Source organism: Balaenoptera musculus, chromosome 2, assembly GCF_009873245.2.
Source record: "Balaenoptera musculus isolate JJ_BM4_2016_0621 chromosome 2, mBalMus1.pri.v3, whole genome shotgun sequence".
NCBI lineage: Eukaryota > Metazoa > Chordata > Mammalia > Artiodactyla > Balaenopteridae > Balaenoptera > Balaenoptera musculus.
In genome coordinates, this window is record NC_045786.1 from 60,956,922 (window position 1) to 60,978,083 (window position 21,162).

Consider the following 21,162-nt stretch of genomic DNA (forward strand, 5'->3'; position numbering starts at 1 on the left):
TCGCGGTGCGCGGGCCTTTCACTATCGCGGCCTCTCGTTGCGGAGCACAGGCTCCAGACGCGCAGGCTCAGTAATTGTGGCTCACGGGCCTAGTTGCTCCGCGGCATGTGGGATCTTCCCAGACCAGGGCCCGAACCCGTGTCCCCTGCATTGGCAGGCAGATTCTCAACCACTGTGCCACCAGGGAAGCCCCCAAGTGCTTCATTTTTAAGCTGTCAAATTATTGATTTTTCCTTTATGATCTCAGACTTTATCGTTGTATGACCTTTCATCAAGAATGTACACATTTTCAATTAAATTTCAAGATTTTATAATTTCACTTCACTTTTTTATTTAACTCTTTAATCTATTTTATCTTCATATGTGGTGAGAGGTAAGAACACAACTTTAAAACAAATTAAGCCACTGTCCCAACATGAATCATAAATTAATCCATAAATGAATTCCTAGTGATCTGAAAGTCCATTTTATCACATACTGAATATTCTTCTGTTTGACTGGGCTTTCTATTCCGTTCCATTGGCTTATCAGATCATTTTTACACTGATATGCCCTATATTAGTAATTGTGACTTTTAAACAAGGGTTATTAACTGAGAGTACAAGTCCTATTTATTTATTTATTTATTTATTGGCCGCACCGTGCAGCATGTGGGATCTTAGTTTCCAGACCAGGGATTGAACCCGTGCCCCCTGCAATGGAAGCACGGTATCTTAACCACTGGACCACCAAAAATTATTTTTTGTGCTTGTCATTTAGATGGATTCTAGATTTTTTTTTTTGTTGCCAAGTTAAACAAAAACGAAACAAAATATCCCTCTGGGATTGGAATTGGATTAAATTTATAGATTAATGTAGTGCTAATTAACTTCTTCTCAACACTGAGTGTTTCCATTCAGGAACATGGTGTATCTTTCTATTATTAAGGTCTTTTTAATTGTTGTTCTTCAGTCAAGTTTTATAGATGAATATATGTGTTTGGTGCTTCTTTTCATGAAACATGGCAATGGCATCTGTGGTAGGCAGCTTCTGAAATGGTTCCCAATGATCCCTGGTAGTCACTCCCTTGTATAATCCCCTCCCTTTATGTGTGGGTTGGACCTAATGACTCGCTTCTAGTGAACAGAATGTGGAATAAAGTGATGGGATGTTAATTCTGAGATTAGGTTGTGAAAGACTGTGACTTCTGTCCTGCTGGAGCTCTCTTTTTCTCTCGGGCTCTCTCACTTGCCTGCTCTAATAAAACCAGCTGCCATGTTGTGAGCTGCCTTATGGGAAGCCCTTGCAACAAGGAACTGAGGCCCTCAGCCCAACAGCCATGTGAGTGAGCTCACCCATTTGAACCTTCAGATGAGACCACAGCCTTGGCTAACTACTTGATCATAGCTTTGTGACAGACCCTGAGACAGAGAACTCAGCTCAGCCATACCCAGATTCCTAACCCACAGAAACTGTGGGATAATAAATGCTGTTGTTTTAAACCACTAAGCTTTGGGGGTAATTTGTTATGCAGCAATGGATAACTAATACAGCATCTTTATTTATTTAATTTTTGCATAATGTTTTCTAACAAGTTATCAGGAAGTAGAAAAGATATTAACTTTCTGTGGTTATTTTATAACTGGGCACTTTACTGAACTCTTCTTTTCTGATAATTTTGTGTTTCTTTTCCTAGTTTTTCTAAGAGAGTCATATTTGCAAATAATTATAATTTGTTCTCTTGTTATATTTTTTCTAATTGCGTTAGCTAGAATTTTTAGAATAATGTTGAATAATAAGACAGTGAAAATCTTTGTCTTGTTCCCATATTTGATGAGAATGCTTCTTGTATTTCACTGTTTTGGTGTTGGCTGTGGATTTGAGAGCTAATATTTTTTTACCACGTGAAATAAGTATACTTCAATCTCCAGTTCACTAGAGCTTTTTAAAAGAAAATCAGGAATGGATGTTGAAATTTACCAAACATCTACTCAGCACGTAAAATGATCTTTTTTCTCCTTTGACCTATTGCTGTGGTTAATCAGTTTCCTGCAGTTTTGATATAACATCATTTGTGCATTCCAGGAATGTTTGCTCATGGTGTATTCTTTTCATGGTTCTGTACTTTCACTGTAAGCATCTTTGCCAAGACATCTTTGCCACAAACGTTTATATCACATAACTAACTGGCTGTAAGGCAATTTTGCCATAAAAGATTAAAGAGGGACATTAAGAAGGACAGAAACATGAAAAATGAACAATGAAATTTAAAAGACTTTATTACAAAATACAAAATATTTGAATACATTTAAAATGTGCATAGATTCATGGCAATACTATACAAATAACTGATTATATTTTGTGGATTGTCCCTATCTGCACTTGTTTTTCCAGGTCTTTCATTCATAGTATTTTATACTTTCACTTGTTGACTTCTCATTTGGCATTGCTCTTTTTCCTTCTGGCTAAAATTTCTTCCTTCACTAGGAGAGGTATCCGTTTCCAAGTTGTGGGATGCGTATTTGTACCTGAGCCCTGTACTGAGCCGTGAAAGCCTCTACACTGTCGTTAGTTCTTGCCATAATGTCCCCTGTCCGTTGATCATCCTTCCAGGCTTGTGTGGGAAAAGTGGGCTCAACTCTGCACCTTCAAGGCCCTCGAGGCCTCTTTCTCCTCCAGTGTAGTGTGTTTCAGAATAAGAAACCAACTCTTGGGGCAAATCGTCGTCATCTGTCAGCTCCATAAAGCCGTCAATAACGTCTCTAACTGGAAGAAATGCTAACACATTTCAACCAGTGGAAAGCAAACAGTCAAACAAAAACTGTTAACCAGTTATTTGATCTTTCTCAGCAAAATCGCCTTACGGCCCATTAGTTATACAGCAAAAATGCTTTCGGCAAAGATTTCTGTGGCAAAGACGCTTATGGTGAAAGCATTGGACACACTCTCTTGATACATTCTTGGACTGCTTTGGACTTTGATTAAATTTTTATTAGGACTTTATATAAAAGAGACTAGCGTTCGTTCTGTTTTTCTTTGCGCCATTTGTCAGGTTTTAGTATTAGGGTTATTCCAGGTTTACAAAAGAGTTGAGAAGTGTGTGAGTCAGGGTCCTGGCAAGAAACATCCCCCCCAAATGGTTTAAATAGAGAGACTTTAATGAAGGGACTCCGCATAGAAGTGTGGATAAGGTGAAGGGAACAAACAAGGGACAGCGAGGCACCCAGAAATTAGCACTAGTGGGGAGACACCACCATCCCCAGGGCTGCGGGGACGAGGGAGGAACCCAGAGAGAGCTGGCACCTTGGAGGATAGGTCCAGGCAAGAGCTGAGGTTGGGGACACTGCTACTGCCAGAAAGAGGGCACTAAAGCGGGGAGGGAGCAGGAAGAATATAGCAATGCTTCTCGCCTTCGGCCCTCCAGCCTCCTGCCCTGCTCCCTGTTGTCAGAATCCAACCAGAAGCTGGAGGATCAGGAAGCCTGGGGGATGAATGTGGTTTGTGGGCTCAGCCCCCTGGGGCCTGGGACTAGACAGGGAAGGATGTGGTTTCTGCTGTGGTTTCTGTCTCGTGACTGGACTCTGACGGATACGTACATAATCATACGTCTGACAAGTTTTTAATATTCACTTCCACATCTTTATACAGCAGCTTCCCTATACTGATTTTTTGTTTGTTTGTTTACTATGATTTTGCTTATTTTGATTCTTTCCTGCTTGCTAAGAGTGCATCCCTGAGGATTCTCCCCCATGAAAGGTAGAACAACACGTGGCATGTATCCTAAGTTCTGGAGTGCAGGAAAGTCTTTTTCTGTTGTCTTCATGCATGAGTGCACCTGGCAGATTGTTGGAATTTTAGGTTACAAAATTGTGATCTCTCAAAATTCTGTAGAAGCGTGGTTCCCAAAGCGTGTTCCATAGAGCACCTGTCTTTCCACAGAGTCAGTGGAAACGGATTTTATCGTTGAATAAGCTTGGAAAGATGTGCTTGCTAATATCACTAATTTCACAAATGCTTTAAAACCCCTGAGAAAGCTTCAGTATAGGATCTTGTCTTGTTTTGCTTCACTCTGCATCTCCCAAGTTTGTTTTATGACAGAAGCTTTTTTCTCCAACATAAGTACTTCCCAACATTCCATGGAATGGAAACTCTCTTCCAATTAAACATTATTCAGGAATGTTGTAGATGTTTCTCCCATTTTCCCCTCTGCATGGGTGCTTATAGGATTATTTCTTTACCCTTAAAATGGACAAAATCCTGCATGGTATTTCTAAGTTGTTTTTTTAATTAATTTGACTTAGATAAAAAGGAACCTTTTAAATGTATAGGCTTAGGCTTCCCATCAGCTCAGGAGTATCCTCTTCTTTTTCCATTCTTGCTTTTGTTTCATTTGTTTGGTTTCTTCTTTTGGTCTTGATGTCTATTGTGGCCTCTCTCTTTGTTTTTATCCCTTTGGGCTTTTCCTCTGCCTTCTCAGAGGACTTATATCTGTCTCTACTTTTACAGATTCAGTCTTCTGTAGTTTCAATTCTGTTCTTTACCATCATAATGCAATTTTAAATCCTGCTGCTGCCTTTGTAGTCTCTTTACAGCCTTTCTTTCTTTCTCCTATATGGTTTGCTTCAGATTTCCACCTACCTCTCAGCCAGCAGCCTTCTCATTTCATTCTTCCCGTCTTGTTTTTCCACTCTCCTTTCTTAGAGTTCACATTTTAATTAAATGAAGTGCTTTTTCAAAGGAATTATTTTTCTCTGCCCTTTGAGGGACTCGTTCTTTTCCCTTCATGATACAGGATCTTTTCAAAGACTGTGTGTTTGCAAGCGTATGTGTGCGCGTGTGGGTGGGTGTTTGCTTTTACTCCTCCTTAAAAAATGAATGTTTTGTAAAATCTTATTATTTTCCCCAAAACAAGAGGGAAAGAAATGGATTCTCTTTAGCTCACCATCCACCTGGATGTTTTTCCAACTGTCCAGTCATCTTTTAGGCTGAAGGACTGGTAAATGCAAACTCATGTCACCAACTGGCTGTGAACACAAATTGCCCGTGTCATATGTCCCCCCACTCATCTCCAGAGTTGACCTGTGGGTCTTGCTGGCTGTAGTGTGTGTGTGTGTGTGTGTCCTGTTCTTTCTCCACTCAAGTAGAGCCTTCCAAGGGCCATTACCAGCTCAGGGATCTAGTTGGGGGGAAGAATGGGAGTTGGCTGGGGCAGACCCAGTGGGGAATCTTGCTTCTGCACCAGGGGCCAGCTATACACTAGGCTACTCCTCTACGTAATTGATGCAGCCATGATAAGACTTGCGCCCACCCTGTCAGGGAAGGAGAAGCGTGGTATCAGGGAGACACTGATTCAGAGCTTCCCCCCAGTTATCCACTTGGCCTAGCAACCACATGCACCCCAAGGCCCCCAGTCAGCTCCTCCCAAACGCTGTTGATCCGCAGCACTGAAAGGGCTTCCGAATGACATATTCTCTGCAAGCCCCATGTCCCACCACCTGCCCTCCAAATTCAGAGGCAGTTGGCAAATGCTGCCAGGACCTCATCTACTTATTTCTCATGAAGGAAGTTTAGCTTTCTCAGAAACTGGAGTTGGGAAGCAGCCCTCGGGGTCTCCCTTCGATCCGGGTCATGCGTATTCTCCGCAGATCCTCAGTATTCCTGCCATGGGAATATGCTTCCCCTGGCTTCCAAGCCGACTCAGCCTTGCCCTTCTTTTTGTTAATTCAATTTAAAATAATGTATTTATATATTTATTTATTTGGGCTTTCCCTTCTTTTATATTCTTTTGATCAATTCAGCTGGGCTCTGGGAGGGAGGAGAGCCCTGCAACAGCATGACCTGCTGCTGTGTGGGACTTGTCCTATTCCAGATGCAGCTAAGACCCCAAACTGAGAACAAAAGACACCAGGGACCCTGTGTCCCTACATTCAGAGGGTTACCAGTGAGCGCCGGGAGCTCACACCATCGCTCTTCCGCAGGGCTCGCAAGGGGGCTGGACTGGCTCTTCTCTTCTTGGCACCATGACAGCCCACAGTGCCCGGAAGAGGAGCCAGGCGGGAGAGAGTCATTTGCCACGTGGGGAGTGCAGTGCATGTGGCCAAGGCTACTCTCTCCCCTCTTGGGGGTTGATGATGGGGTGCTTTTCCTCCCTGAAGCCACAGGGAATTTCTTGTAAGGAGAGACAAGCTTGTCATCCCCAGGTGGGTGTCTGCTTCATCTGTGGACTCTGTGATATACCTCCGGGCTGCCTGGGGAGGGGAAAGGGAAATAGGAGACAGATGGCAGGGTGGGAAGAAGGAGCACTGTGGGAGGTAGCTGGGCTCAAGCTGACATGCTGGTGCCTCACCCAGGAGGGCCTTGCTCTAAGGCTTCAAGAAATGCACAGGCCCTCCGAGAGAGTCAGCTTGTGAACAGAGGATGGGTCGGAGTAACCAGAGTGGCAATGCAGCCAGGAGAGGACAGGCTTGTGAGATCTGCTTCCACACCCCTCTCCTGGCCCCCGAGTCCCAGAGATCCCTAGAAGAGAGAGGAGGAAGACGGCTCTAGAGCCGGATTCCCCCTCACTCTGGGGTCTCAGCTCTGCCGGGGGAGATGAACAGGACTGAGTGTTGATTGCTGAAACGAGACTGTTCCAATAGATGAAGATGGTAGGAGAGTTGTGCGATGCAACCAAGATGTCATTAAGAGCCCTGCCACCCAGTGGGAAAGGGGCTTTCAGCAGGACACAGCTGGGTGAGGGGGGGTTAGTTGTTAGAAAACAATTTCATGTTTATACCCCAACAAATTGAGACTCTGCAATGAACGTGTTACACTTGAAAAACTCTTTCTTAAAAGCAAAAGGGGAAAAAAACAGCTTTGGAACATTTCGGGGGTAAGGAATGTATAAAAGGGGATGGGAGCTTCTGTGAGTGAAGACAGAGAGGGAAGGCCATCGGCCGGGGACCGAGGGGGTCAAGGAGCATGTCTTGTCCTTTTGCTTGCAAGGACAAGAGCCCAACTCATGCTATCTTATGTAGAAGTGGGGACTTATTGGAGGGATCCCGGAGCATCTCACAGAATCTAAGTAAGAGTTCAGTAGTTGAGCCAGGGGAGTGGTGGTGACGCAGGTGGGCACGAGTGACACCTGGAACCAGCCCTCTCCCAGCCCTCGTTTTTGCTTCCTGCTGCAGGTCAGCCTCATTCTTTCCTCTCACTGTACACAGGTTTTGTCCAGAAGACAGAAAACATGGCCACTGACGGCTTCCAGGTGTTGTAACGTGGAGGTTCTGTCCCAAGAGAAAACTGACTCTCAGTGGTCCCAAGTCTAAAAAATCCCAGAGGACGGCTTCACTGGTGGGGTCAGGCCAGGTGCACACCCTGGACAGTCAGCCTGGTTGGGGAGGGCAGCTCCGCAGAGGAGCAGGGAAGACCCATCCCAGGAAAAAGAGGATTGGTGCCATCAGGCATTCACAACTGGTGTTCCCGGCAGGCATCTGACCTTTTGACACCATGGTCTTCTGTAAGGATGGGGCTCTGACGACCCCACCATCTCTTCACCTGCCAGGGTGCCACACAAGCTGCAGAAGTTCTGATGACACTGTGGCCTTCACCCCTCATGAAGCCCAGGCAAGGGAAACAATCACAGAAATCATAATAGCTGGCATTTAGTGCCCACTTACTATGTGCCAGGCCGTGGGCTGTGCTCTATATGAGTTGTCATTGAATCATCACAGCAACTGTATTATTTTCATCCATTTTGAGGATGAGGATGCAGAGGTTAAGTTGGAAAGATTAGGAACCCAAGGGCACGTGGCTAGTGAGGGCCAGTACTGGCCCTCTGCCCAGGTCTGTCAGGCTCCCAAGTCCACAAGTTTTTACCATTCAGCTCTCCTGCCTCTAAGACTGAAGGTCTGGGCCTTGGCATTTCCAGAGAAAGTAGAAAAGTCTTCCTGGCCTGTTATGGACTTTCGGGCATCACAGACAGAGCCTGAGAAACTCCCTGGGGACTGGTTGTGTCACCATGAGGTCTCCAGAAGGTCGTGATGTGCATCTGAAGAGGTGACTCTGCTATGAGCAACTGCTGTGGTTGATGGAGGGGCCGCATAGCTTGATCCTCCATCCTGATGGCTCTGGGGACAGAAGGGGCCCAGGCTCCACTCTTCCCTTCTTTTGTCCCGCATCTCCTTTCTTTCTCCTCCCTTCTGGTTTTCCCTCTTCCTGCACTAGAGGGAGGGAAGTGCCTAGTTCCCCCAGGCACCCAGGGCCCGTTCCACAGGCTCTAGCTAGGTCAGATGTGGGCTGCAGGCAGCACCGTCGTCAGCAGAGGGCGCCAAAGATTCTTCACACATCCAGGGCCCAGGCCCGGCCCTGGAGGGGAGAGCAGAGAGGCAGGTTGGCAGGATGGGTACCGCATGCTCCCTGCCCATTCCTCTTGCCTCAGTCAGCCCGTCCTCTGTGCACCTGTACTCGGAGCTGATAAATGTGCACATGCCTTCGTGTGTGTCTAGGGGTGTGTGTGTGTGTGTGTGTGTGTGTGTGTGTGTGTCTGGTTCTCCCAGTGTCAAAGAGGAAGTCCCGGGTCAGGGCATAGGGAGAGATACTCTGTCCATAACAAAGCCACTGATTTTACAGACCTCAGTAACACCATTTTCTGGGCAGGCATTATAATTCTAGTTTCTGTCCTACTGTGGGACAGGCCAAGAATGACTGCATGAAGGGAGGGGAATGAACAGTGATCCAGCTCTCTGTCTGTGCCAGGTCTTGACTAGAAGCTTGACACCTATTACCCTGGTTGGCCAATCCCAACAGTCATGTGAGCCAGGCAGTATTAGTCCCATTATACAGAGGAGGATGAGGCAGCTCAGGGAGGTTAAGTAACTTGCCTGAGGTCACACAGCCAGGAAGTGGTGAAGGTAAGATTCGAACCCTTGTCTCTCTGATTCCAAAGTCCATGCCAGTTTCACACCTTCTAAAGCTGCCCTCTCAAACTTGTGTTTTCGTTCATGCAGACACCCCCCCCACCCCCCCCCACCCCCAAAAATGGGCTTGAGAGCAGCCAGTGAGGTTCCAGGAGCAGCAGCTGGCTCGTGGCTGGAATGACTGAGAAATGAATGTTGATGGACAGTGGCGGTTTCTGGGATTCAAGGAATAAGGGACTATATTTAGCTGTTTGCTGTGGGCTAGTTAGCTGATGGGGAGTGAGGACCCAGACTGGCTGGGAGGAGGGAGAGAGAGAGAGAGAATATGAATGAATGGGAATAAGGTGCTCAGCTGACTGGCCTGGCCCCTCGCCCTCAGGGTTGGGTCTCTGTGGCCAGCTTTGCATGGAACCATGGCTGGTTGGGGGTCTCTTTATGAAGGGGAGTCCCTACTATATCACGGCTGGTGGGACAGAGAACAGGGCTTGCAGAGCAGAATCTTCCAGGCCTTTCAGATTGTCTTCTCCACATACATGATATTGGCCTATGAGCCATTCCAGCTTGGGGGTGAGGGGGGATCTGTAGACCAACGTTTGGCGAAGCTCAGATCCAAGGCACTGCAGCCACCTCCTGGATGCTTGGGGTTGGGCCCCTTTGAGTTACGTGACCTCAGCTGCCCCTCCTCATGGGCCCGGACATCCCTCTTCTTTCTCACAAGGGAAGATTGAGACACTTGCTCTGGATGTGCCTTGGGCTTGGTTTTCCCAAACAATCTGCTTCCCAGAGGAATAGAGAGAGAAGTTCCTGCCTTCTCCTCCCATGTCTGTGGTTCTGTCCCCGTCTGCCCTCCTCCTCAACCACTTTGTCCCCTCCTTGTGTAACCGATGCAGCTGGTCCCTCATCCTTCTCTTCAAGCTGCCCCTCCCCCTCAGATTTCACTCACTCAAAAAACAAATTGGAGTTTACTGACAATTTGGGTGGAAAGACCTAGAAGAGGGAGGGTCTCTCACCCCAGTGCAACACTTGAGATGCTTTTCTGACATTTCTCTCCACCCTTCTCCCTACTTAGGTCCCCCCGTTCGCCTACCCACCACATCCTTCAAGGTGGGCAGCACAAAGGGCCACCAGGCACCAGGGCACACCTTCCTGATATAAATAACAACAATACTTGTCTATGTAGAAGTAGCACCACAAACCTTCTGGGACTCTGAGTCCGAGCAGCTGAGGCTGCAAGAGAGGCCCCGAAGCTGCAGCACAGGAGACCTGCCTGTGCCCCACCCACACCCAGCCACACTGCAGGCGACACATGGCCGGTTACTTCCCTTGCTGGGCCTGGATTTCCTTGTCTGAGTTCTCTTCCCTCTAGACCGCACTGCCTTGAGGGGAGGCTCAGGGACAGGCCTGCCCTGGGACAGGCCCCAGCAAGTCCACATAGACATCAAGCTGCCCGCTTGACCACCTCCACAGGGATTCTGCTCTGCCCCCGAGGGAGGCCCACAGCCAGGACCTGGGGCAAATGCTGTAAATCCACAGGAGTGCTCGCAGTTCAGCACATCTGGGAGCCGTAGATTGCTGGGCGTGGAGCAGGTGGGTGAAGGCCATGGTGGCTTTCTGAGGAGAAAAAGAAGCCCTGGCCTGTAGCATCTGCCAACTTCCATGGTATAACCCCCCCCCCCGCCCCCATGACCAATTTCAGCCTCCCAACATGCTGCACAGAATGCAGAATTGGGAAGAGATGTGCAAATTTGTTTTTCTGAGCCAGCACCAGCTGACTTCAGCACACCACCCAGCAAGGGGAAGGGCATGAATCCAGGGACCCTAACCTCAAGGATGTGCTGGCTTCAGCTGGGGAGAGCCAGCAAGCAGACTCCTAAATCTGCGCGTCCCTTTCACAGGTCAGCTTAACAAGGGAGGATAAAAAACTCAAGGGTGCATTTATGAGGGAATTTGTTTCAGCAACAATCAGATCACTTAGCAATTTAATTGCCTAAATATTTCTTTACCTAATTTAAAAATCGCTCGTCCCGTCCTGTGAGTAATTGGGCAATGTGTTATTGAATTACTGAGGGATTTAGTGCCTAAATTGAAGAAGCAATCAACCATTTGCATCTTTGAATCGAGGAGCTGATTGACACCTGAGGAGGTATTCATACCTGGCTGGGGTGGGCGGCGTGGGAAGCTGGTTCTCCGAGCCTCTCTAGCAAGCTGCACCCCCCCCCCGTGAACCAGGAGCCCAACACGGTGGGAGCAGTTTTCATCGTCAGCTGGGCCTGGGCCTGCTTGCCCTCCTGGGTCCTCTCGTGCTGCTGTCTTTGCTCATCACTTCCCAATTTTCACCTCTGTCCCTAGATTCTTCAATTTCGGCCCTTGGCTTTCTCCATTTTGGTTTGTCTTCCTCGCCTTTCTGCCTCTGTCTCCATTCGCCTTGTCCCACTCTGTCTTCTTCCCTTCTTTTGTGTTTTTTGTTTGCTTTGTCTGTGTTTGCTTTATCTGTCCATGTCTCTCCCCTCCTTGTCTCTTCTTTGCTGTCTCTCTGTTTCTCTTGGAGTCTCTCTCTCTCTCTCACACTCACACACACACACACACACACACACACACACACACACCTGGCCTTGTCTTCCAGCCCCAGTTCCTCCCTGCTCTGCTTTCCCAGCTGTACGCTGGTCCCTGGCTCCTTGGCACCATGCTGCCCAATTGACCTCCCTCCCTCTAGCTGTCTCTGCCCTGCCTCTTGAGGGAAATCAGAGTCAGAACCTGTGCTACAAACCCACAAACACACTCAGGATTCCATTACACCTGGGAGCCACAGGTGGCAGGGGGTGGGGATGGGGCAAAGGCAGTGGTGGCTCTCTGAAGGAAACGAAATCCTTGCCTTGTAGCATTTCCAATTTCCATGGTGTTAATACTCTCACCATGGCTGATTCCAAGCTCCCAGCACAATGTCACTGAATGCAGAATTGGGAAGAGATGCACAAGTTTGGTTCTTCTGAGTCAGTGCCAGCTGATTTCAGCACACCTCCAGGCAAGGGGGTGGAAGGGGCTTCCGTCCTGCCTGCAGGACCTAGGAGGGGGCTGCTGACAGGGCTGACCACAGAGCAGCTCACTGCAGCCTCCGCAGGGCAAGGTCTCACTGGGCAAGATGGGGCTGAGCTCTGGGCCAACACCTCACTCCATCCTGGCTACTACTTCCTTGAAGCTGACTTCACAGTATGCTCACCTTAGGGTGGGGCAGGGAGCCGGAGGATTGACTTCTATAGTCGCTAAGGAAGCCTTCCAAGATGAAATACCTGCACTGAGCAGAAGGCAGAGGTACAAGAGAGGGCGGAAGGGCATTCCCAGCAGAGGGCAGGAGCCAGACCGCGTGTGGGGATGGGGTCGGGGGGGGGACGTAGCTGCTGTGGGGGGTGCTGGTGACCACGAGCAGTTCAGTGTTACCAGAGTGTGAAGTTTGAGGCTGGGGAGGGTGAGAGTGGTGCAGAACAGGCAGACACGAGCCCGGGTCCTGGAGGGCTTTGAAGGAGCCCGGTCTTTTCTGGAAGGCAGTGAGGAGAGTAATGTGATCTGTTGCCTTAGTTCGGTTTCTGTGAAAACAGGCCTCTTGACAAGGATTTGGGTGAAGTCATTTGTTTGCCAGGTGATTGCAGGAAACAGGTGAGGGAGTAGGGAACTAGACAGGATGGAGAAGAGTGGAGAAAGCATGTGTTAATGAGCAGGCTACTGCTGTGGGCATTTGGAGCCCCGGCCCGGTGGGGCCCCTCTGACGTATGGAACATGCCTCAGAACTGTCCAATCAAGGGTGGGAAGCAGGGTTATTCATCCACCACAGTTCATTCCTTGTTGGTGGAGGGTTGCTCTTGGGGTGTCAATGCCCCTGGCATTCTAATCTGACCCACGTGGGTGCCAAGTTCAGTCCAGGGTCAGAAAATGCCCTTTATGAAGAGAGACCAAGATGCCTAGGACCTGGGTCCCAGGCTGGGAAGTGGCAGAGAAACCCACGTGGCCAGTGCCTTTTGACGGCTGCCTTTGCATTGGGCAGCACGGGGGTCGTTGGTGACTCTGGGGAGGGCAGTTTCAGAGGGATAAAGGGGCAGAAGCCAGAGAGGACTGACTTATGGGAAGAATGAGAGATGATACAGAGAATATAAATTATTCCAAAAAGTACGGGGACAACAGGGGAACTGTTGCAAGGCCCCTGGGGCAGGGGAAAAGGTGAGCTGCATGCAGACTGCGGAGTTGCTCAGAGCCCAGGAGAGCAAGCAGGTGGGTCTGCAGGAACAGCAGCATCCCGCCCAGCCTGCACCGACTCAGACTGAACAGCCGGAGCCCTAGCTGACACCTTGCGCTTCCATATTTCTCCTTGGGCATCACGGATTGGCTCGCCATGACCAGTTCTGCAAGCATTTATTTGATTGATTGGAAGCAGACAGGGCTCTGCTCTCCAGGGGGACAGACCCCATGTTAGGGATCAAGGGGGTGAGAAAAGGAGGACCTGTCCGCATAGTCTAGGGAAGTTGCAGCCATGAAATGACAGATGCAGGGAGCAGGCTGGGGGCATGCACCAGTGGAGGCATCTGGTGGTAGAGTCAGGAAGCGTGGTAGAGTCAGAGAGGAGACAGCTGTTGTGCCTGGGCTGGGGCAGCCAAGCCTGGAACGATGAGGGATATTTAGAGGTAGAGGAAAGAGCGGGCAGGCATTCCTGGACTTCAAAGCCTTCCTAGCCTGCTTACGCCTTCCTGGTAACTGGATATCACACGCCCTCAAGACTAGGGATCCACTGCCGCCAGAAGCAGTCCTTTCATAGCCAGACCCCTGCCACCATCCTTTGGTGGATCAGACTGCCCTTGTTGGGGAGTGTCACAGAGGATGTTTGGAAGGAGAGGAGGAGTGTCACACTGGGCCTCCAGCTTAAGGGAAGAAGGCTGCTTCCTTAGGTTTGGTTCCTTGGTGTCGTAGGCTGAATAGGAGCACCCGCCACCCCGCGCCAAAAAAAGATAACCACGTCCTAATCCCCAGAACCTGTGAATGTTACCTTACGTGGCAAAAGGGACTTTGCAGCTGTGATTAAGTTAGGGCTCTTGAGATGGAGAGATTACCCTGGATTATCAAATGGGCCCCAAATGTAATCCCAAGGGTCCTTATGAGAGGGAGGTAAGAAGGTCAAAGGAGGAAGTAGGAAACATGACAATGGATGCAGAGGTTGGAGTGATGCACGAAAGGGGCCACCAGCCAAGGAATTCAGGCAGCCTCCAGAAGCTAGAAAAGACAAGGAAACAGATTCTCCCCTGGAGTCTCCAAGAGGAACCAACACTGCTGACACCTTGACTTTAGCCCAGTGAGACTTGATTTTGGACCTCTGGCCTCCCGAGCTGTAAGAGAATAAATGGATGTCGTTTTAAGCCACCAAGTTTGCCGTGATTTTTTTACAGCAGCCAGAGGAAATGAATACACCTGGGAAGCAGACTTAGCAATAAAGGTTTGCATGTAGGGATTTGAGTGGGGAGTGCCCCTCACCTGTAGGGAGTGAAGGCAGCAGAGGTGGAAAGACCAGGCAGCCGAACCGCTATGGAGTCACAGATGAGTCCACGTGGCCCTGCAGAGCTGCCCCAGGTGAGGCAGAGAGCTGGCCCATGACCCGTGCGGAGCAGTTCTTGGATGGAGCTGCCCTGGGCAGGGGATGTGGCCTTGGTTGAGAGCAGCTCATGGGGAGAGACTGTGAGCCCTGCAGGCCATACTCACCCTGGTCCTGCAGGCCTCCTACAGCTGTGGAAGGCACACCTCTCTGAGCCTTCTTCCTGAGGTCTGCGGGCCCGGTACTTGGACAACTTTCTAACATCCTGAACTTTTTCATCTATTGAGGAGCTCCACAGTGTGTCCACATCTCTCCCTGAGCAAGAAATAGGGGTTTTAATCCCAGTTTCTAGAACTGTTACTAAGTACTTTACATGTGCTGCCGACTTTAATCCTAGGAGGAGCACTAGCTATTATTTATTTATTTTATGGATGAACAAACTGATAGAAAGGTGAAATGAATGCCCAAGGTCAGGGCCAGGATGCACCCTAGGTCTGCCTGGTACCTTCACTGCCCTGTGACATTGCCTCTCACTATCCACCATTTTCTTATTAGCTGTGTCATCTTGAGCAGGTCACTTAACCTCTTTTGGCCTCAGTTTTTAATTAATTAATTTATTTATTTATGGCTGTGTTGGGTCTTTGTTTCTGTGCGAGGGCTTCCTCTAGGTGCGGCAAGTGGGGGCCACTCTTCATCGCGGTGCGCGGGCCTCTCACTATCGCGGCCTCTCTTGTTGCGGAGCACAGGCTCCAGATGCGCAGGCTCAGCAATTGTGGCTCACGGGCCTAGTTGCTCCGCGGCATGTGGGATCTTCCCAGACCAGGGCTTGAACCCGTGTCCCCTGCACTGGCAGGCAGATTCTCAACCACTGCACCACCAGGGAAGCCCCTGGCCTCAGTTTTTTTGAAAACGAATTCTACTCTCTGTTGTGCCTCCCTCCTAGGGTTGCTTTCACCTGGCTTCCAAGGAGACGAGATGTAGCAGGCTTTGTGCCTGGGCCCGTGACCCAGCTGCTCTGACTCCCTGGGCCCAGCAAGCTTGCCCCCGCCCCGTGCTTCCCCCTCACCACCCGGTCCCTGGTGGCTCTGGGCCCCTGATCCAGAAGAGGAGGGGGATGCAGGAGGGAGACTCATCTCTGGCTGCTTGTGGTTTTCAAGATTGACTTGTCACCTTTGTAGTTTCCCTTAATGCTGGGAATTATGTAGGACGGCTGGGAATGGTCATATGGTTTATGTGCTGGGGTTTGGCCAAGGAGGAGATGGTGGTTGAAGTGCAGCCCACACTGGGCACCTCTTGCTTGGCACAAAGGTACCATCTGCCAAGGGACTGCATCTGCCCAGAGGGGATAGCCTTTTAAAATTCTTACAAAAGCCACACATTGGATCACAGTGGGCTGGGAATGTGTTGGCTTTGCAGGAGCTCAGGGCTTGCAGCTCAGCCCTCACACCCTGGAATCCAGAGTAGAGAAGGGGAGTGAAGCAAACCCCACCTAACTCACAGCTGCAGTGCCAGAAGCCACTGGGATCCCTCTGTGGGAGCTGCCCAACCTCCCAGACACACGCAGAGGGAGTCTTAGAGCCTTTGGCCCACTTCTCTCCGCAGACCTCTGCATGGAGGCCCCCATCCCAGGCTGGAGACAACCACAGAAGGTCACAGTGCATGGTTTTTTTTTTACAGTGCATGTTTTTAATTGTCCCAGAGTGGTTACTTCCTTACTCATCTCTCCCTTCCCAGTCCTTTCTGTATGGGCTCCAGATTAACGTGCCTCAAACCCAGACTTCACTGCATTCCTTCCTTCCCTGGCTCAGAAACTTCCATGGTTCCTCCCTGTCCAGACTGGCATTCAGCGCACATGATCTCTCTCACGCACACACACACAAACACACACACACACATCCCTCCAAGGCCGACAGCTGCTCCTTTCTCTTCCCTAAATTCCCTTTGGCCTTCTGTCATCTCCTGTCCCCAGATCCCACCTTCAGACCTTTGCCTCCTGGACCTCTATCCTCACCCTCTCCTTTTCACTCTCTAAATAATGACTTCCCCTACGGGCTGCACAAAGCCCCCCTCATGCAGGGCAGAGGGCTATTGACCCCAGGTGAGGCTGTGGGCAAGGCAGGCAGCTCTGGGGGTGCAGCTTGGTGCCTCGAGTGCCCTGAGGACTGAGTTTGAAGCAGGTGCTCTGAGGGGCCTGTACTGGACAGCAGCAGCTTCCCGTGCAATGGGGGCTCCCCGGGCAGGACGTGGGGGCCCAACCCAGCTGTGAGTCGGTTCCAGGTCCCCCAGAGGCTCCCAGGGCCCTCCTAACTGGAAGGATCAAAGGTAGAGAACCTGCAGTTCATGGGGCCCCGGCCCCTGCTGCTGCAGGATGCCCAGGAGACCACCAGCCTGTAAGCCAGGCAGTCAGCACACTTACCAAGACCAGGCATCAGAAGGGGACACGTGCAATGACTGTGTCACACACGCTGCCCCACACAGGAGCCACTCACTGGCCACGTGTGGCTACTGAGCGCTTGAAATGTGGCTCATCCCAATTAAGATGTGCTGCAAGTGTATTATAATAGTACATAATAATATTATGGTCATATTGGGTTAGGTAAATCTTTTCACCTGTTTCTTTTTTACTTTTTTAATGTGGCTATTAAAAAATACATTTGTGGGTCACATTATATTTCTATTGGACACTGCTGGTCTTGGGGGTAGAAAACATAGGCGAGGTCCTCGAATGGTCGGTCACACTGTGAAACAGGTGATGTTTAGAAATGGGCTAGAGAAAACAGAGGCGGTCTCTGACACATGGAGCCCTGACCGCGGCAGGTGCCGAGTGCTGGCCCCGACGCTGCCCTGCGGCCGGGGAGCATGGCTGGCGCAGCTGCTCCCTGTGCTGGGTGCATCTCAGAGCAGAGCTTCTGCTGGTGGGAATGGCAGAGTCCTGGGTGTCTGAGCATGCGGTGTGCGCAGATGAAGACCTGTGGGCCTGGGGAGGAGGCTGACAGACAGATCCTCTCCAGGCAGCCCTCATCACCATTCCAAGAGGTGACTCATCCAGATCCCGCTCTCCTCAGGCCACCCTGCATAAACACGGGCCGTCATCTGGGCCATTAGGATGATTATCGCCACTCACAGCAAATCACGCTGAACCACAGTGTGCGGGGGGATTCCCAGCCAAGAGAGGGGGCGTGGAGGAGGGTATGGTGCTTACTGCATCCACCCGCGGGGCTCTGGAGCTGTCAAGAGATGCTTCCAGGGGGACCCCGATGGCTCTTCGATCCCAAGCTAATTGCCAGTTCCCAGCAAATCTGCAGCCAGAGCGGAAGGCTTAGGACCTCTGAGAACCATGAACAACAACAGATTCCTTCCGCCGCCCCCTTCCAGCCCCCCAAAACAGCTCTGGCCCAGGGGGCTAGGCTTCCTCCCCTGCCACCCCTCCACCCCAGCCAGAGCACAGGGACTGCAGAGTGACTCTGGTCAGGCAGGGTGCCTCGTCCCTGGGGCAGCCTGGCCTTCCAGGGGAGTCCTGGCTCGTGGAGGATGTGCGCCCTCTGCAGGACTAATGTGCAGGTGCAGGTTCCACAGGAAGGAGGAGGCAGCTCATTCTAGAGGCTGTACCTTGGGGCTGTAGGAAGACACGGGTCCTGGAGAGGCCTTCTCTCTTGTGGCTACTGCTTCTTGGGTTAAAGAATAAATGATCACGGTGCACCTGACTCCTTCAGTGTCTGCCCAACAGCTACCAGTTCTCTGAGTTGACGTTTGCTGGGCTAAACACATTTATAGTCACTCATGTTTCAATCTGTAAGGTAGGTCTTTTTATTCCTAATTTATAGATGAGAAAACAGAGGCTCAAAGAGGTTATGTATATTGTCCAGGGCCACACAACTGTTACCTGGAGTCTGACTCCAGAGCTCATGGACTAAACCAGTTCACTCTGCAGCCTGCTTAGGGTGTGGACTCCCAGGAAGGAAATAGAGCAGACAGCTCTGGTGACCGTCTTTGCAGTGACCAAGATGAGGTGAGGGTGATGGAGAAGCGGAGAGGACCTGGGCCCTGGGGTAGGAGTGACACCAGGCCGTTTCTGAGTTATCCTAAGAAGAACTTGTCAATCTCCCAAGCCCCAGCTACATGTGCTGTCCTTCCCCACCCCCCCTCCTTCCCCACCCCCCCTCCTTCCCCACCCCTCAACAAGGCCGCTTCATTCCCCTTCATGTGCCTCTGTGGTCAGCCACAGTGTCCCTGTGGAAGTAGAGAACAAACTCACCCGTTCACTTGGTTTTCATACTTCCTCCCATTTCACAGAGGGGGAAACTGAGGCCCAGCTGTGGGGGAGGGGTGCTTTCTCCAACCACAGGTCACCCCACTGGTCACTTGCAGACCTCAGGCCTGCCACCCTCACTGAGTGGGGCTGGGTGGTGTAGCTGAGTCTTTGCTGAGCAGAGAGAAGTCAGGAGTTGTCTCTGAGCTTTCTCTACATCCATGCTTGCGGGCCTCGCCCCTTCTCTCCCGATCACAGCAGATCTTGTGTCTCTTCTTCAGAGTCCTTCCCTCCTTCCTCCTGCCTTTGGTCTGACAGGTTCTCTAACATCCTCCTCTACTGAACTTAAGAGTTTTGAGAACCCATCTTCCCCAAGTCCCCCTCATCACCTTCTGTGTCACTTCTCCATCACCCTCATCTCATGCTGCTCATTACAGTGACTTTCACCACGCCCACCCCTCTCCCACTGCCTCTGTTACCTGCACCTCCACCAGCATCTTCACTATCACCACCACCACCTGCCATTGCCAGCATCGCCATCATCACTATTCTCTTCCTCCTCGTGGCTTGCACCACCCTCACCTCCTTGTTGCCATCCTTTCCACAACGACCATCATCAACATTACCTCTAGCATCTCCATTTCATCCACAACATCACATCCTGTATTGCCTCCACCATTACTGTCACCACCGCCACCACTACCATTACCTCCATCATATTTACCGTCACCAGCGCCATAGCCACCATCTCCTCCAGGCCCATCTTCACCTCTGTCATCCCCACCATTACCAGGAACTCCACCCTCCCCTTCACCTCTGTCATCTTCTCAGCTATTTCCAGCCCTATCCCTTCCACCATCATCTCTCCCATCACCTCCGCCACCTCCACCATCCCTGTCACCACCCCTCTCTCTCCCAGAGACAGTGCCTGACACTGAACCAGGGACTTGGGCAAGGAGCCCTGGCAGAGAAGAACACCTTCCTGCCTGACCGACACTCCCTCCCAGATTTCTCAGAGAAGACCCTCAGCAAGCTGGATGTCAGAACAATCCCTCCTCTTGACCCTTCCACAGGATGCTTCTGACAGGAGACAACTCAGCCCTCCCTGTCAGCCATGTCTGTACCTAAAGAGACAGCTGCTGTCTGGATGAGGGATCAAGGCCATTAATCAGGGGCTGCCCTTGTTTGCATAATGACTGAATACATTTGCATGCCATTTGCTCCCAGCTTCTGAGCGTGGCCCTGTGGGTGTTTAGGTGTCATTTGCATATCACTGCAGGTGAGGGTCCGGCCTTTGAGACGTGGGCACTTATTAATTCCCTATTCTTTTATGTGCCGGTTCAGAAAAGAACTTGGAATGCTTAATTCTAGAGTCAGTCAGCTGCAGGGCTCTGAGGTGGGGAGGTAGGGAGGTCCACTTAAGAGCCAGAGGGGAGTGGGCAGCTGGAGGCTTTGGTGTGGTCCAGGGTGGAACTGGTGGGGCGGGGTTGGGGGGGGTGTGGGTTGCTGGCTGCAGAGACAAGCTCTGGTTCTTAGTATCAGTTCAGGATAGTGCCCTGCACAGCCACTCCTGTCCCCCCCCCCCCCCCCCCCCCCCGCCCCGGCTGTAATCCCTTCACTGTGACCTTGGGCAAGTCCCTCCCCCGTCCTGTGTGGAAGGCGTTAAGCTACTAAGCCCACTCCATCCAATGCCTGCTCTGAGTGCGGCGGTTCTCCTCCTGCCTGCACAATGGAATCACCTGAGGAGCTCTTTAAAAATACCAGCGCCCTGGCACCCACCCAGCCCTCGGTGGGCCCTGGGCACGGGTTATTATTAAAAGCTGCCTGGTGACTTTAATGTGCAGCCAAGATTAAAAGCGACTGCTTGTGGCGCTACCCTCCCACCCTGCCCCCAGCCTCCCGCGGCCTCCCAAGACCTACCTCCCTCATTTCCAGTTGCTGCTGATCTTTCCCTCACTAAAGGCTCACCTAGCCCCAGGATCTGGCAGGACAATTTGGATGCTAGTGCTTTTGCTGGAGGCCTCAGAAATAAATCCTTCCCCCCTGGGCCACGTGGCTGATGGCTCACGCGTGGCAGGATAGCACTTGGCAGTGGCTGGAAATTGCCCCGTCTCTCCACCTTGGTCTTGCCCAGTGGCATCTCCTTGCCTGTGGCTGATCCAGAGAGGAGTCTGCAGGGGCCAGGAAGGGGAGGGGGCTGCTCCTGGGCAGCTCTCCTCCACCCCTCCCCTCCCAGACTCACCCATCAGTCATTCCACACTCCCAGGCTTTGCTGTCGCCATTTCCACGCCTGGCAGAGAGGCCCGGCAGCCCCTCTTGGCTCCTTACTCTCAAGCCCTGCGCACTGATGTCCTTGCAACCCCAGAGCCCCAGCCCAGCCCCCATCTGGAGAAGGAATGTCCAGAGCAGCCTGAATGTTGTTTCAAACAAGCTATAGTAAACACGGCTGTAATTTGGCCTTCCCCAAA

At 50.9% G+C, this 21,162-nt stretch overlaps 1 long non-coding RNA gene across 1 annotated transcript in view; it reads left to right on the top strand.

The window, feature by feature from the left end:
- Positions 1 to 1,183: 1,183 nt before the first annotated feature.
- LOC118890579 overlaps positions 1,184 to 21,162 on the top strand; it is a 58,908-nt gene continuing 38,929 nt past the window's right edge. The window contains exon 1 of the long non-coding RNA XR_005018764.1: positions 1,184 to 1,320. This is a non-coding gene — a long non-coding RNA (uncharacterized LOC118890579). The remainder of the gene's footprint in view (positions 1,321 to 21,162) is intronic.